General features: G+C 47.1%; 1 protein-coding gene across 1 annotated transcript in view; it reads right to left on the bottom strand.

The window, feature by feature from the left end:
- The window catches only part of LOC306919277 (uncharacterized protein), a gene marked incomplete at its 3' end in the record, with an annotated part of 62,628 nt that overhangs the window by 1,815 nt on the left and 50,337 nt on the right, over positions 1-10,476 (bottom strand). The window lies entirely within an intron of this gene.

Raw genomic sequence — 10,476 nt, 5'->3', positions numbered from 1 at the left:
AATGGCAACCGGAAATGGTTGAATTTGGCGGAAGTAACCAAGAGTGTCTGACTGCAGAGTCCGCTCAGGGGACCAGGAAGTGCTGCAAGGGGGGGGCGGGGGGAAGTCCGCTTCAGGGAGCATCTGCCAGAGGAAAGGAAACAAAAAAGCGGAAACGGAAACAGATAAACGGAAACAGAAAAGGGGCGTTCCCTTGTTCCCTTCAGTCCGCCGTCCCGGACGCGCTCCCGGGGGTCTCGTGCCCAGGTGGGGGTCCGCGGGGGTCCGCGGGGTATCTCGGCCGTCCCTGGGCCGTTTCGTACGGGGGGAATCTCGTTCGAACCGGGCCGCCGTCCCGGACGCGCTCCCGGGGGTCTCGTGCCCAGGTGGGGGTCCGCGGGGGTCCGCGGGGGTCCGCGGGGTATCTCGGCCGTCCCTGGGCCGTTTCGTACGGGGGGAATCTCGTTCGAACCGGGCCGCCGTCCCGGACGCGCTCCCGGGGGTCTCGTGCCCAGGTGGGGGTCCGCGGGGGTCCGCGGGGTATCTCGGCCGTCCCTGGGCCGTTTCGTACGGGGGGAATCTCGTTCGAACCGGGCCGCCGCCCCGGACGCGCTCCCGGGGGTCTCGTGCCCAGGTGGGGGTCCGCGGGGGTCCACGGGGGTCCGCGGGGTATCTCGGCCGTCCCTGGGCCGTTTCGTACGGGGGGAATCTCGTTCAAACCGGGCCGCCGTCCCGGACGCGCTCCCGGTGGTCTCGTGCCCAGGTGGGGGTCCGCGGGGTATGCATACACACGCACGCGCGCACGCCGCACACACACGCGTGTGTATAGAGGGAGGGCGGGGGGTCTCAAGGTTCGGGGACCCCTGTCTCGTGCCCAGGTGGGGGTCCGCGGGGGTCCGCGGGGTATGCACACACACGCACGCGCGCACGCCGCACACACACGCGTGTGTATAGAGGGAGGGCGGGGGGTCTCAAGGTTCGGGGACCCCTGTCTCGTGCCCAGGTGGGGGTCCGCGGGGGTCCGCGGGGTATCTCGGCCGTCCCTGGGCCGTTTCGTACGGGGTGAATCTCGTTCGAACCGGGCCGCCGTCCCGGACGCGCTCCCGGTGGTCTCGTGCCCAGGTGGGGGTCCGCGGGGGTCCGCGGGGTATGCACACACACGCACGCGCGCACGCCACACACACACGCGTGTGTATAGAGGGAGGGCGGGGGTCTCAAGGTTCGGGGACCCCTGTCTCGTGCCCAGGTGGGGGTCCGCGGGGGTCCGCGGGGTATGCACACACACGCACGCGCGCACGCCGCACACACACGCGTGTGTATAGAGGGAGGGCGGGGGGTCTCAAGGTTCGGGGACCCCCAGGGACCCCCCAGGGACCCCCCAGGGACCCCCACATGGTAACTCTCTCATTTCTCTACCATTTTGGACGGGGGTGGGTTCGTTGGAATCGTGTCACCCCCCTGGGGGAGTTTTTGGGGGTCTCAAGGTTCGGGGACCCCTAGGGACCCCCAGGGACCCCCCAGGGACCCCCACATGGTAACTCTCTCATTTCTCTACCATTTTGGACGGGGGTGGGTTCGTTGGAATCGTGTCGCCCCCCTGGGTGCGTTTTTGGGGGTCTCAAGGTTCGGGGACCCCTAGGGACCCCCAGGGACCCCCCAGGGACCCCCACATGGTAACTCTTTCATTTCACAACCGTTTTGGACGGTGGTGGGTTCGTTGGAATCGTGTCACCCCGCTGGGGGCGTTTTTGGGGGTCTCAAGGTTCGGGGACCCCTAGGGACCCCCAGGGACCCCCACATATTTTTAAATATATAAATAAATATGAACACAATTTTGCCTTGACAATTAGTCTAAATTATCTTTGAGAGGATTTGATTTTTAAAATGTTGTTAAACAAAGAAAATGCATCATGATTAAATAACTGACATTCTATGAACTTTAAAATCGTCACCTTATTAAACTAATGGCCTAAGTCATTTTTTGCCGAAAATGAGTTTTTGGCCTAAATCAACTCCTGGTGATGCTGGCCATCTCTGGTAAAATCGCCTAAGCCCTAACGTAAAAGGCCTCCCTGTTACACCCTATTAAAAAAATGGCCTATGTCAAGACTGAGACTTAGGCCATTTTATTTTGCCTAAGTCATAATCAAAACCGCCTTCTTCCACCTCAGGAATATTGCCCGCCTCCGGCCTTCTCTGTCTTTCCCTGCTGCCGAAACCCTCATCCACGCATTCATCACATCCCGGATCGACTACTGCAACAGTATACTCAATGGCACCACCTCCAAAATCCTCAACAAACTACAACACGTACAAAACTCCGCTGCCCGCCTGCTCACCAGTACACGCTCCAGAGACCACATTACACCCGTCCTCCACGACCTACACTGGCTTCCCGTCAAACAAAGAATTCACTACAAAATCCTGCTCACCACCTACAAAGCTCTCAATAACCTGGCTCCCCCCTACCTCTCCGATCTTCTCGAACCATATGTCCCCCTCCGCTCCCTCAGGTCCAGTGAAGCCAACCTCCTGAAGGTCCGCAAGGCCAAGCACCGCACCTGGGGGGACAGGGCCTTCTCTGTTTCGGCCCCCAACCTCTGGAATGAACTCCCCAACCATCTCAGAGCTGCTCCCTCTCTCCTCTCATTCAAAACCTCACTCAAAACCCACCTCTTCAGGATAGCTTTCCCCAGCTGAGGTCTGGATAGGATGTCCCCCCCTTCCCTCGTTTATCCTTTTATCTTTTTAACCCTGTACTGCTATGTTATGTTTTGCTTTGTTTTTTTTTGTTTTTTTCTTATTAAAGTCTGTTCCTAGTGTTCCTATGTAAAGCGCTTTGGGTATTTAGAAAAGCGCTATATAAATTTGAGCTATTATTATTATTATTATTATAATAAAATGTGACTTAGGCCATTTTAACACACCTTTCAAAATGGGACTGAATGGGAGTGAATGGGAGTGAATGGGAGGTACTGTTACTATGGGACTGATACTATGGGAGTGAATGGGAGGTACTGTTACTATGGGACTGATACTATGGGAGTGAATGGGAGTGAATGGGAGGTACTGTACTATGGGACTGATACTATGGGAGTGAATGGGAGGTACTGTACTATGGGACTGATACTATGGGAGTGAATGGGAGGTACTGTTACTATGGGAGTGAATGGGACTGAATGGGAGTGAAATTAAATGAAATTAAATGAAATCTATATTTACCCAGGGTATCTGGGCTAAGCTCAAGAACTTGTTTCCAGCCAGGCCCTGCTCATAGAACACATTTCATCGTAGTGGTTGATGCCTTGTTCAAGGGCATTTCAGCGGTGGTAATTTTAACGTGTCGGACGGCTGGTTCGAACTGGGAACCTTCCGGTATCTAGACCGCGCCGCTATCCGTTCGGCCACCGCTGCCACAATGAGAGTGAATGGGAATGAATGGGAGGTACTGTTACTATGGGACTGATAGAATGGGACTGAATGGGAGTGAATGGGAGTGAATGGGAGGTACTGTACTATGGGACTGATACTATGGGAGTGAATGGGAGTGAATGGGAGGTACTGTTACTATGGGACTGTTACTATGGGAGTGAATGGGAGGTACTGTTACTATGGGACTGATACTATGGGAGTGAATGGGGGGTACTGTTACTATGGGACTGATATAATGGGACTGAATGGGAGTGAATGGTAGGTACTGTACTATGGGACTGATACTATGGGAGTGAATGGGAGTGAATGAGACTGAATGGGAGTGAATGGGAATTCATGGGAGTGAATGAGAGTGAATGGGAATGAATGGGAGGTACTGTTACTATGGGACTGATACTATGGGAGTGAATAGGAGTGAATGGGAGGTACTGTACTATGGGACTGATACTATGGGAGTGAATGGGACTGAATGGGAGTGAATGGGAGGTACTGTTACTATGGGACTGATACTATGGGAGTGAATGGGAGGTACTGTTACTATGGGACTGATACTATGGGAGTGAATGGGAGTGAATGGGAGTGAATGGGAGGTACTGTACTATGGGACTGATACTATGGGAGTGAATGGGAGTGAATGGGAGGTACTGTTACTATGGGAGTGAATGGGACTGAATGGGAGTGAATGGGAGGTACTGTTACTATGGGACTGATACTATGGGAGTGAATGGGGGGTACTGTTACTATGGGACTGAATGGGAGGTACTGTTACTATGGGACTGATACTATGGGAGTGAATGGGGGGTACTGTTACTATGGGAGTGAATGGGAGTGAACTGGACTGAATGGGAGTGAATGGGAGTGAACTGGACTGAATGGGAGTGAATGGGAGTGAATGGGAGTGAATGGTAGGTACTGTTACTATGGGACTGTCACTCCCATTCATCCCATTCACTCCCATTCAGTCCCATTCACTCCCATATTATCAGTCCCATAGTAACAGTACCTCCCATTCATCCTTTTCACTCCCATTCACTCCCATTCAGTCCCATTCACTCCCATTCAGTCCAGTTCACTCCCATTCACTCCCATTCACTCCCATTCACTCCCATAGTATCAGTCCCATAGTAACAGTACCTCCCATTCATCCCATTCACTTCCATTCACTCCCATAGTATCAGTTCCATAGTAACAGTACCTCCCATTCACTCCCATAGTATCAGTCCCATAGTAACAGTACCTCCCATTCAGTCCCATTCCCTCCCATTCACTCCCATAGTATCAGTCCCATAGTAACAGTACCTCTCATTCAGTCCCATTCACTCCCATTCAGTCTCATTCACTCCCATTCACTCCCATTCACTCCCCTTCAGTATCAAATGTCTTTGTGCTCTGATATTATTTTAAACACTCTGTGGCTGACCGTAAACTATGGTCTATTAAAAATAATTGGAATAAAAACATTTTGCCTAAGTCACTTACTGCAGTAAGTAATTTGGCCCAAATAAGGTTTATAATTGCCTAAGATAAAATGGCATGTTCAGATATTGGCCTAAGTCATTTTATCCTTACATGTTACATGATTGACATACAACTTTATTTGTCAATAGTCATATTTTTTCATATTTTTTGGAATTGAAATAATTAAGAAATATAATATATTCTACATTTGGCACAGTTTTTTGTGGTTCCTGAAAACCTTGAAAAAATGACTTAGGCAAATAGTTTAATAAGGTGACGAAATGTTGAATGTCCATCCTCAAAATACCTTGAGAACCAGTTTGACCGGTTTGTCAGATCCATCGAACTCAGTGCACTTGATTTAGGGGGGGGGGGGTAGCCAAAATCCTGGCTGTCCTAGTGCAATTCTTCTAGGACTTGTAGATCGGCTATTTTGTAAACCTTCTAGGGGCTATATCTCCATGGGGAAATGATATTAGAAGCCCATCTTTGGATATGTTATAGAGCTCGTCGAGATGAACAATCTGAGGCGAAATCGAACTGTATAATTAGCCAACTAAGGGCCAATTAAGGCACTTCTGGTTGTCGGATTGAGATATAACCTACATATTCTGATTCAGGTTTAGTGGGGGTAGAAGGAGTTTTGGAGCAAACTGACTAAAATTCGAGAAAATATGATTTTTTTTAAACTTTCAAACAGCAATTTGACCCATTTTTAAGTCTTCTAGACAGTTAAAACTAACACCATTAGATTTCCCTTACTTGACATAGGGGGGGGAAGTGTATTTAGAGGAATCCTTAAAAAATTTGATTTTTAGTGGCCTCCAACGCGTTAAAATCAATTAAAAATCCAAAATGTGTCCGTTTGTTTTGAGCAGGCAAATTTGTTCTTCTTCTCATCCAGCTGAATCCAATGAACTTGGTCCTGAGTCTCTACGACACTTCTAACTATCAATGGTCACGCCCGTGACCTTTGTATGGCGTTGAGGCCCTTTAAGGCTATAATCGACAGGGAATAACCAATTTTTCTAAAACAAAGGGTGTTTATCCATGTCTGAAGCACAGGGAATCCAATGGAATTGGTTTCAAGTCTCTACGACACTTCTAAATATTTTAGATATTTTTTTAGACACGTTTTTTGGACCCCACAAACACAAATATATATTTTTTTTTTACAAAAACGACTTAGTCTGACTCACTTTTTCACGCTGGATTTAATGGAATTGGTCCCGTTGAAAAATAATGTTTTGTTATTTTTCTAGCCTCTCTAAGGCCTCTAAGTCAAAAACCATTGGATATTAGGGGCCCATCTTTTAGTATGTTATATAGCTTGTCAGGACGAACAATCTGATATGTGTTTCTCCACACACGGTCATGTGGTTCAGAAAACTAGGGTTGGGACTTTGATGCGCGATAGCTCCTCCCACAAAGGTCGAAAATGGGCGTGCTTTACATCCACGCATAGCTATCCATGAGACGAACGCGCCAATATGTGTCTCCCCGCGCACGGACGTGTGGTTCTCAAAATTAGGGTTAGCATTTTACCATTCAATACACTGTACGGTTTACCATGTCTATATGGCTTGTGGATTACACGTCAGAGTTGGCGAACTCTTGCTACGGGTGTCGCACGAGAATGGCGGACCTATCGGAGCGTAGATCTTGGAGAGCTGTACGCGCCCATGTGAATTACTTGGCTGACGAACCTATCGTTCCCGAGCTATCGCGCGTTGAAAACTAACCCTAACGCTAGCCAATTAAGAGAACCGTAAGTCTGTGTGCTGGGAAACACATATCAGCGTGTTCAGCTTGTCGTGCTGAGTCCGAAAATGGTCTCACTTTTTCCCAGACGTGTTTCGAGGGCAAGGGACCGATAGGAGGCGTTTACACCCACTTCCTGACATCGTAGAGAGATAAGACCACCACCGTTGGAATCGGGTCGAAATATTGTGACACTTTTACAAAACCTTGGTGCCATTTTTGACCACTTTCCTGGGATCGGACAGTCTCAACATTATGATATCTGGATTCAGCGTCGAAAAGTAAGTCTAGATAAGTACATGCTCATTTTTATACTATGTGTTTCCCCTTCCGTCTGCTATTTCACCACTTTCTAGACGTCGCACAGCAACAGGATGCAGCGTCAAAAAGTGAGTCTACATAGGTACCTTGAGAACCCCAAAGACACCCCCAGGGGGCGACACGATTCCAACGAACCCACCCCCGTCCAAAATGGTAGAGAAATGAAAGAGTTACCATGTGGGGGTCCCTGGGGGGTCCCTGGGGGTCCCTAGGGGTCCCCGAACCTTGAGACCCCCAAAAACTCCCCCAGGGGGGTGACACGATTCCAACGAACCCACCCCCGTCCAAAATGGTAGAGAAATGAGAGAGTTACCATGTGGGGGTCCCTGGGGGGTCCCTGGGGGTCCCTAGGGGTCCCCGAACCTTGAGACCCCCAAAAACTCCCCCAGGGGGGTGACACGATTCCAACGAACCCACCCCCGTCCAAAATGGTAGAGAAATGAGATAGTTACCATGTGGGGGTCCCTGGGGGGTCCCTGGGGGGTCCCTGGGGGTCCCTAGGGGTCCCCGAACCTTGAGACCCCCAAAAACTCCCCCAGGGGGGTGACACGATTCCAACGAACCCACCCCCGTACAAAATGGTTGAGAAATGAAAGAGATACCCCGCGGACCCCCGCGGACCCCCACCTGGGCACGAGACCACCGGGAGCGCGTCCGGGACGGCGGCCCGGTTCGAACGAGATTCACCCCGTACGAAACGGCCCAGGGACGGCCGAGATACCCCGCGGACCCCCACCTGGGCACGAGACAGGGGTCCCCGAACCTTGAGACCCCCCGCCCTCCCTCTATACACACGCGTGTGTGTGCGGCGTGCGCGCGTGCGTGTGTGTGCATACCCCGCGGACCCCCGTGGACCCCCGCGGACCCCCACCTGGGCACTCTGGGTTTGATTGCTCAAGCCTGAATGGGCAAGACACGCCCCCTCATTAACATACCGTCAGTGAAATACGGCATGAAATAAATGTTTAAATAAATGTTTAAATAAATGTTTAAATAATTAAATAATTAAATGTTTAAATAAATAATTAAATGCTTAAATAAATAATTAAATAAATAAATACGTAAATAAATAAGGAAATAAATACATAAATAAATAATTAAATGTTTAAATAAGTAATTAAATGTTTAAATAAATAATTAAATAAATAAATACGTAAATAAACTAGAAACAAATTTCAGGAAATTTGACTGGGTGCCTACAGCTCGCCAAGTCTGTGCAGCATTTGAGCCACGGACCACCATTTGATGACATTTAGCCTCTCAGACCCTGTAAGGGTCCATTTGGTTGACTTTCAACGGGGTATTTTGTCTAAGTTTATTGCACATTACGTTGCCACCAACATTCTAATGCTAACATGCTAACATGCTAATATTAACATGCTAATGCTAACATGCTAACATGCTAACATGCTAATGCTAACATGCTAACATGCTAATATGCTAATGCTAACATGCTAATGCTAATGTTAACATGCTAACATGCTAACATGCTAATATGCTAATGCTAACATGCTAACATGCTAACATGCTAATGCTAACATGCTAATATGCTAATGCTAACATGCTAATGCTAACATGCTAATGTTAACATGCTAATGCTAACATGCTAATGCTAACATGCTAATGCTAACATGCTAATGCTAACATGCTAATGCTAACATGTTAATATGCTAATGCTAACATGCTAATGCTAATGTTAACATGCTAACATGCTAATGCTAACATGCTCATGCTAACATGCTAACATGCTAATGCTAACATGCTAATGCTAACATGCTAATGCTAACATGCTAACATGCTAATGCTAACATGCTAATGCTAACATGCTAATGCTAACATGCTAATATGCTAATGCTAATATGCTAATGCTAACATGCTAACATGCTAATGCTAACATGCTAATGCTAATATGCTAATGCTAACATGCTAACATGCTAACATGCTAAATGCTAACATGCTAATGCTAACATGTTAACATGCTAATGCTAACATGCTAACATGCTAATGTTAACATGCTAATGCTAACATGCTAACATGCTAATATGCTAATGCTAACATGCTAATGCTAACATGCTAATGTTAACATGCTAATGCTAACATGCTAATGCTAACATGCTAATGCTAACATGCTAACATGCTAATGCTAACATGCTAACATGCTAATATGCTAATGCTAACATGCTAATGCTAATGTTAACAGGCTAACATGCTAATGCTAACATGCTCATGCTAACATGCTAACATGCTAATGCTAACATGCTAATGCTAACATGCTAACATGCTAATATGCTAATGCTAACATGCTAACATGCTAATGCTAACATGCTAATGCTAACATGCTAATATGCTAACATGCTAATATGCTAATGCTAACATGTTAATATGCTAATGCTAACATGCTAATGCTAATGTTAACATGCTAACATGCTAATGCTAACATGCTCATGCTAACATGCTAACATGCTAATGCTAACATGCTAATGCTAACATGCTAATGCTAACATGCTAACATGCTAATATGCTAATGCTAACATGCTAACATGCTAATGCTAACATGCTAATGCTAACATGCTAATATGCTAACATGCTAACATGCTAATGCTAACATGCTAACATGCTAATGCTAACATGCTAATGCTAATATGCTAATGCTAACATGCTAATGCTAACATGCTAACATGCTAAATGCTAACATGCTAATGCTAACATGTTAACATGCTAATGCTAACATGCTAATGTTAACATGCTAATGCTAACATGCTAACATGCTAATATGCTAATGCTAACATGCTAATGCTAACATGCTAATGTTAACATGCTAATGCTAACATGCTAATGCTAACATGCTAATGCTAACATGCTAACATGCTAATGCTAACATGCTAACATGCTAATATGCTAATGCTAACATGCTAATGCTAATGTTAACATGCTAACATGCTAATGCTAACATGCTCATGCTAACATGCTAACATGCTAATGCTAACATGCTAACATGCTAATATGCTAATGCTAACATGCTAACATGCTAATGCTAACATGCTAATGCTAACATGCTAAGGGGTCCATTTGGTTTCGCTCAGGGGGGGCGGCCCGGTTCTGGCGAGCCGCCCCACGTCCGAAACGGTTGAGAAATGACAGAGTTACGTGTTTCCCCGAATTTCTCTATTGACTTTCAATGTGTGTGTGTGCGTGCACATGTGTGCATGTGCGTGTGTGTGCGCGCGTGTGTGAGAGTTGGTCAGGTGACCTTGAATCATTAACAAAGTATCATTTTCACCTGGGCTAGTCTATGCAATGCAAACAGTATTGAAAGTTAAAAGCACAGTGACTCTCTATGACAGAACGTATGTCCGAACAAATTGCTCTATCGCAAAAAGTAAAAGTCGAATGCGATTTTTGTTTTCACCGTGAGTGACCCGAGGCATTGAGGTACGCCGTGTGCGATCGTGGTATTGGTACGATAAAAAACGTGGTTATAAGAGCGAGTTAAGAATTGTGCTTGTGATGAAAAAATTGCTGACT

This window comes from Electrona antarctica (assembly GCF_951216825.1).
Source record: "Electrona antarctica genome assembly, contig: scaffold_25, whole genome shotgun sequence".
Taxonomy (NCBI): Eukaryota; Metazoa; Chordata; class Actinopteri; order Myctophiformes; family Myctophidae; genus Electrona; species Electrona antarctica.
This window is presented reverse-complemented; position numbering and strand designations above follow the sequence as displayed.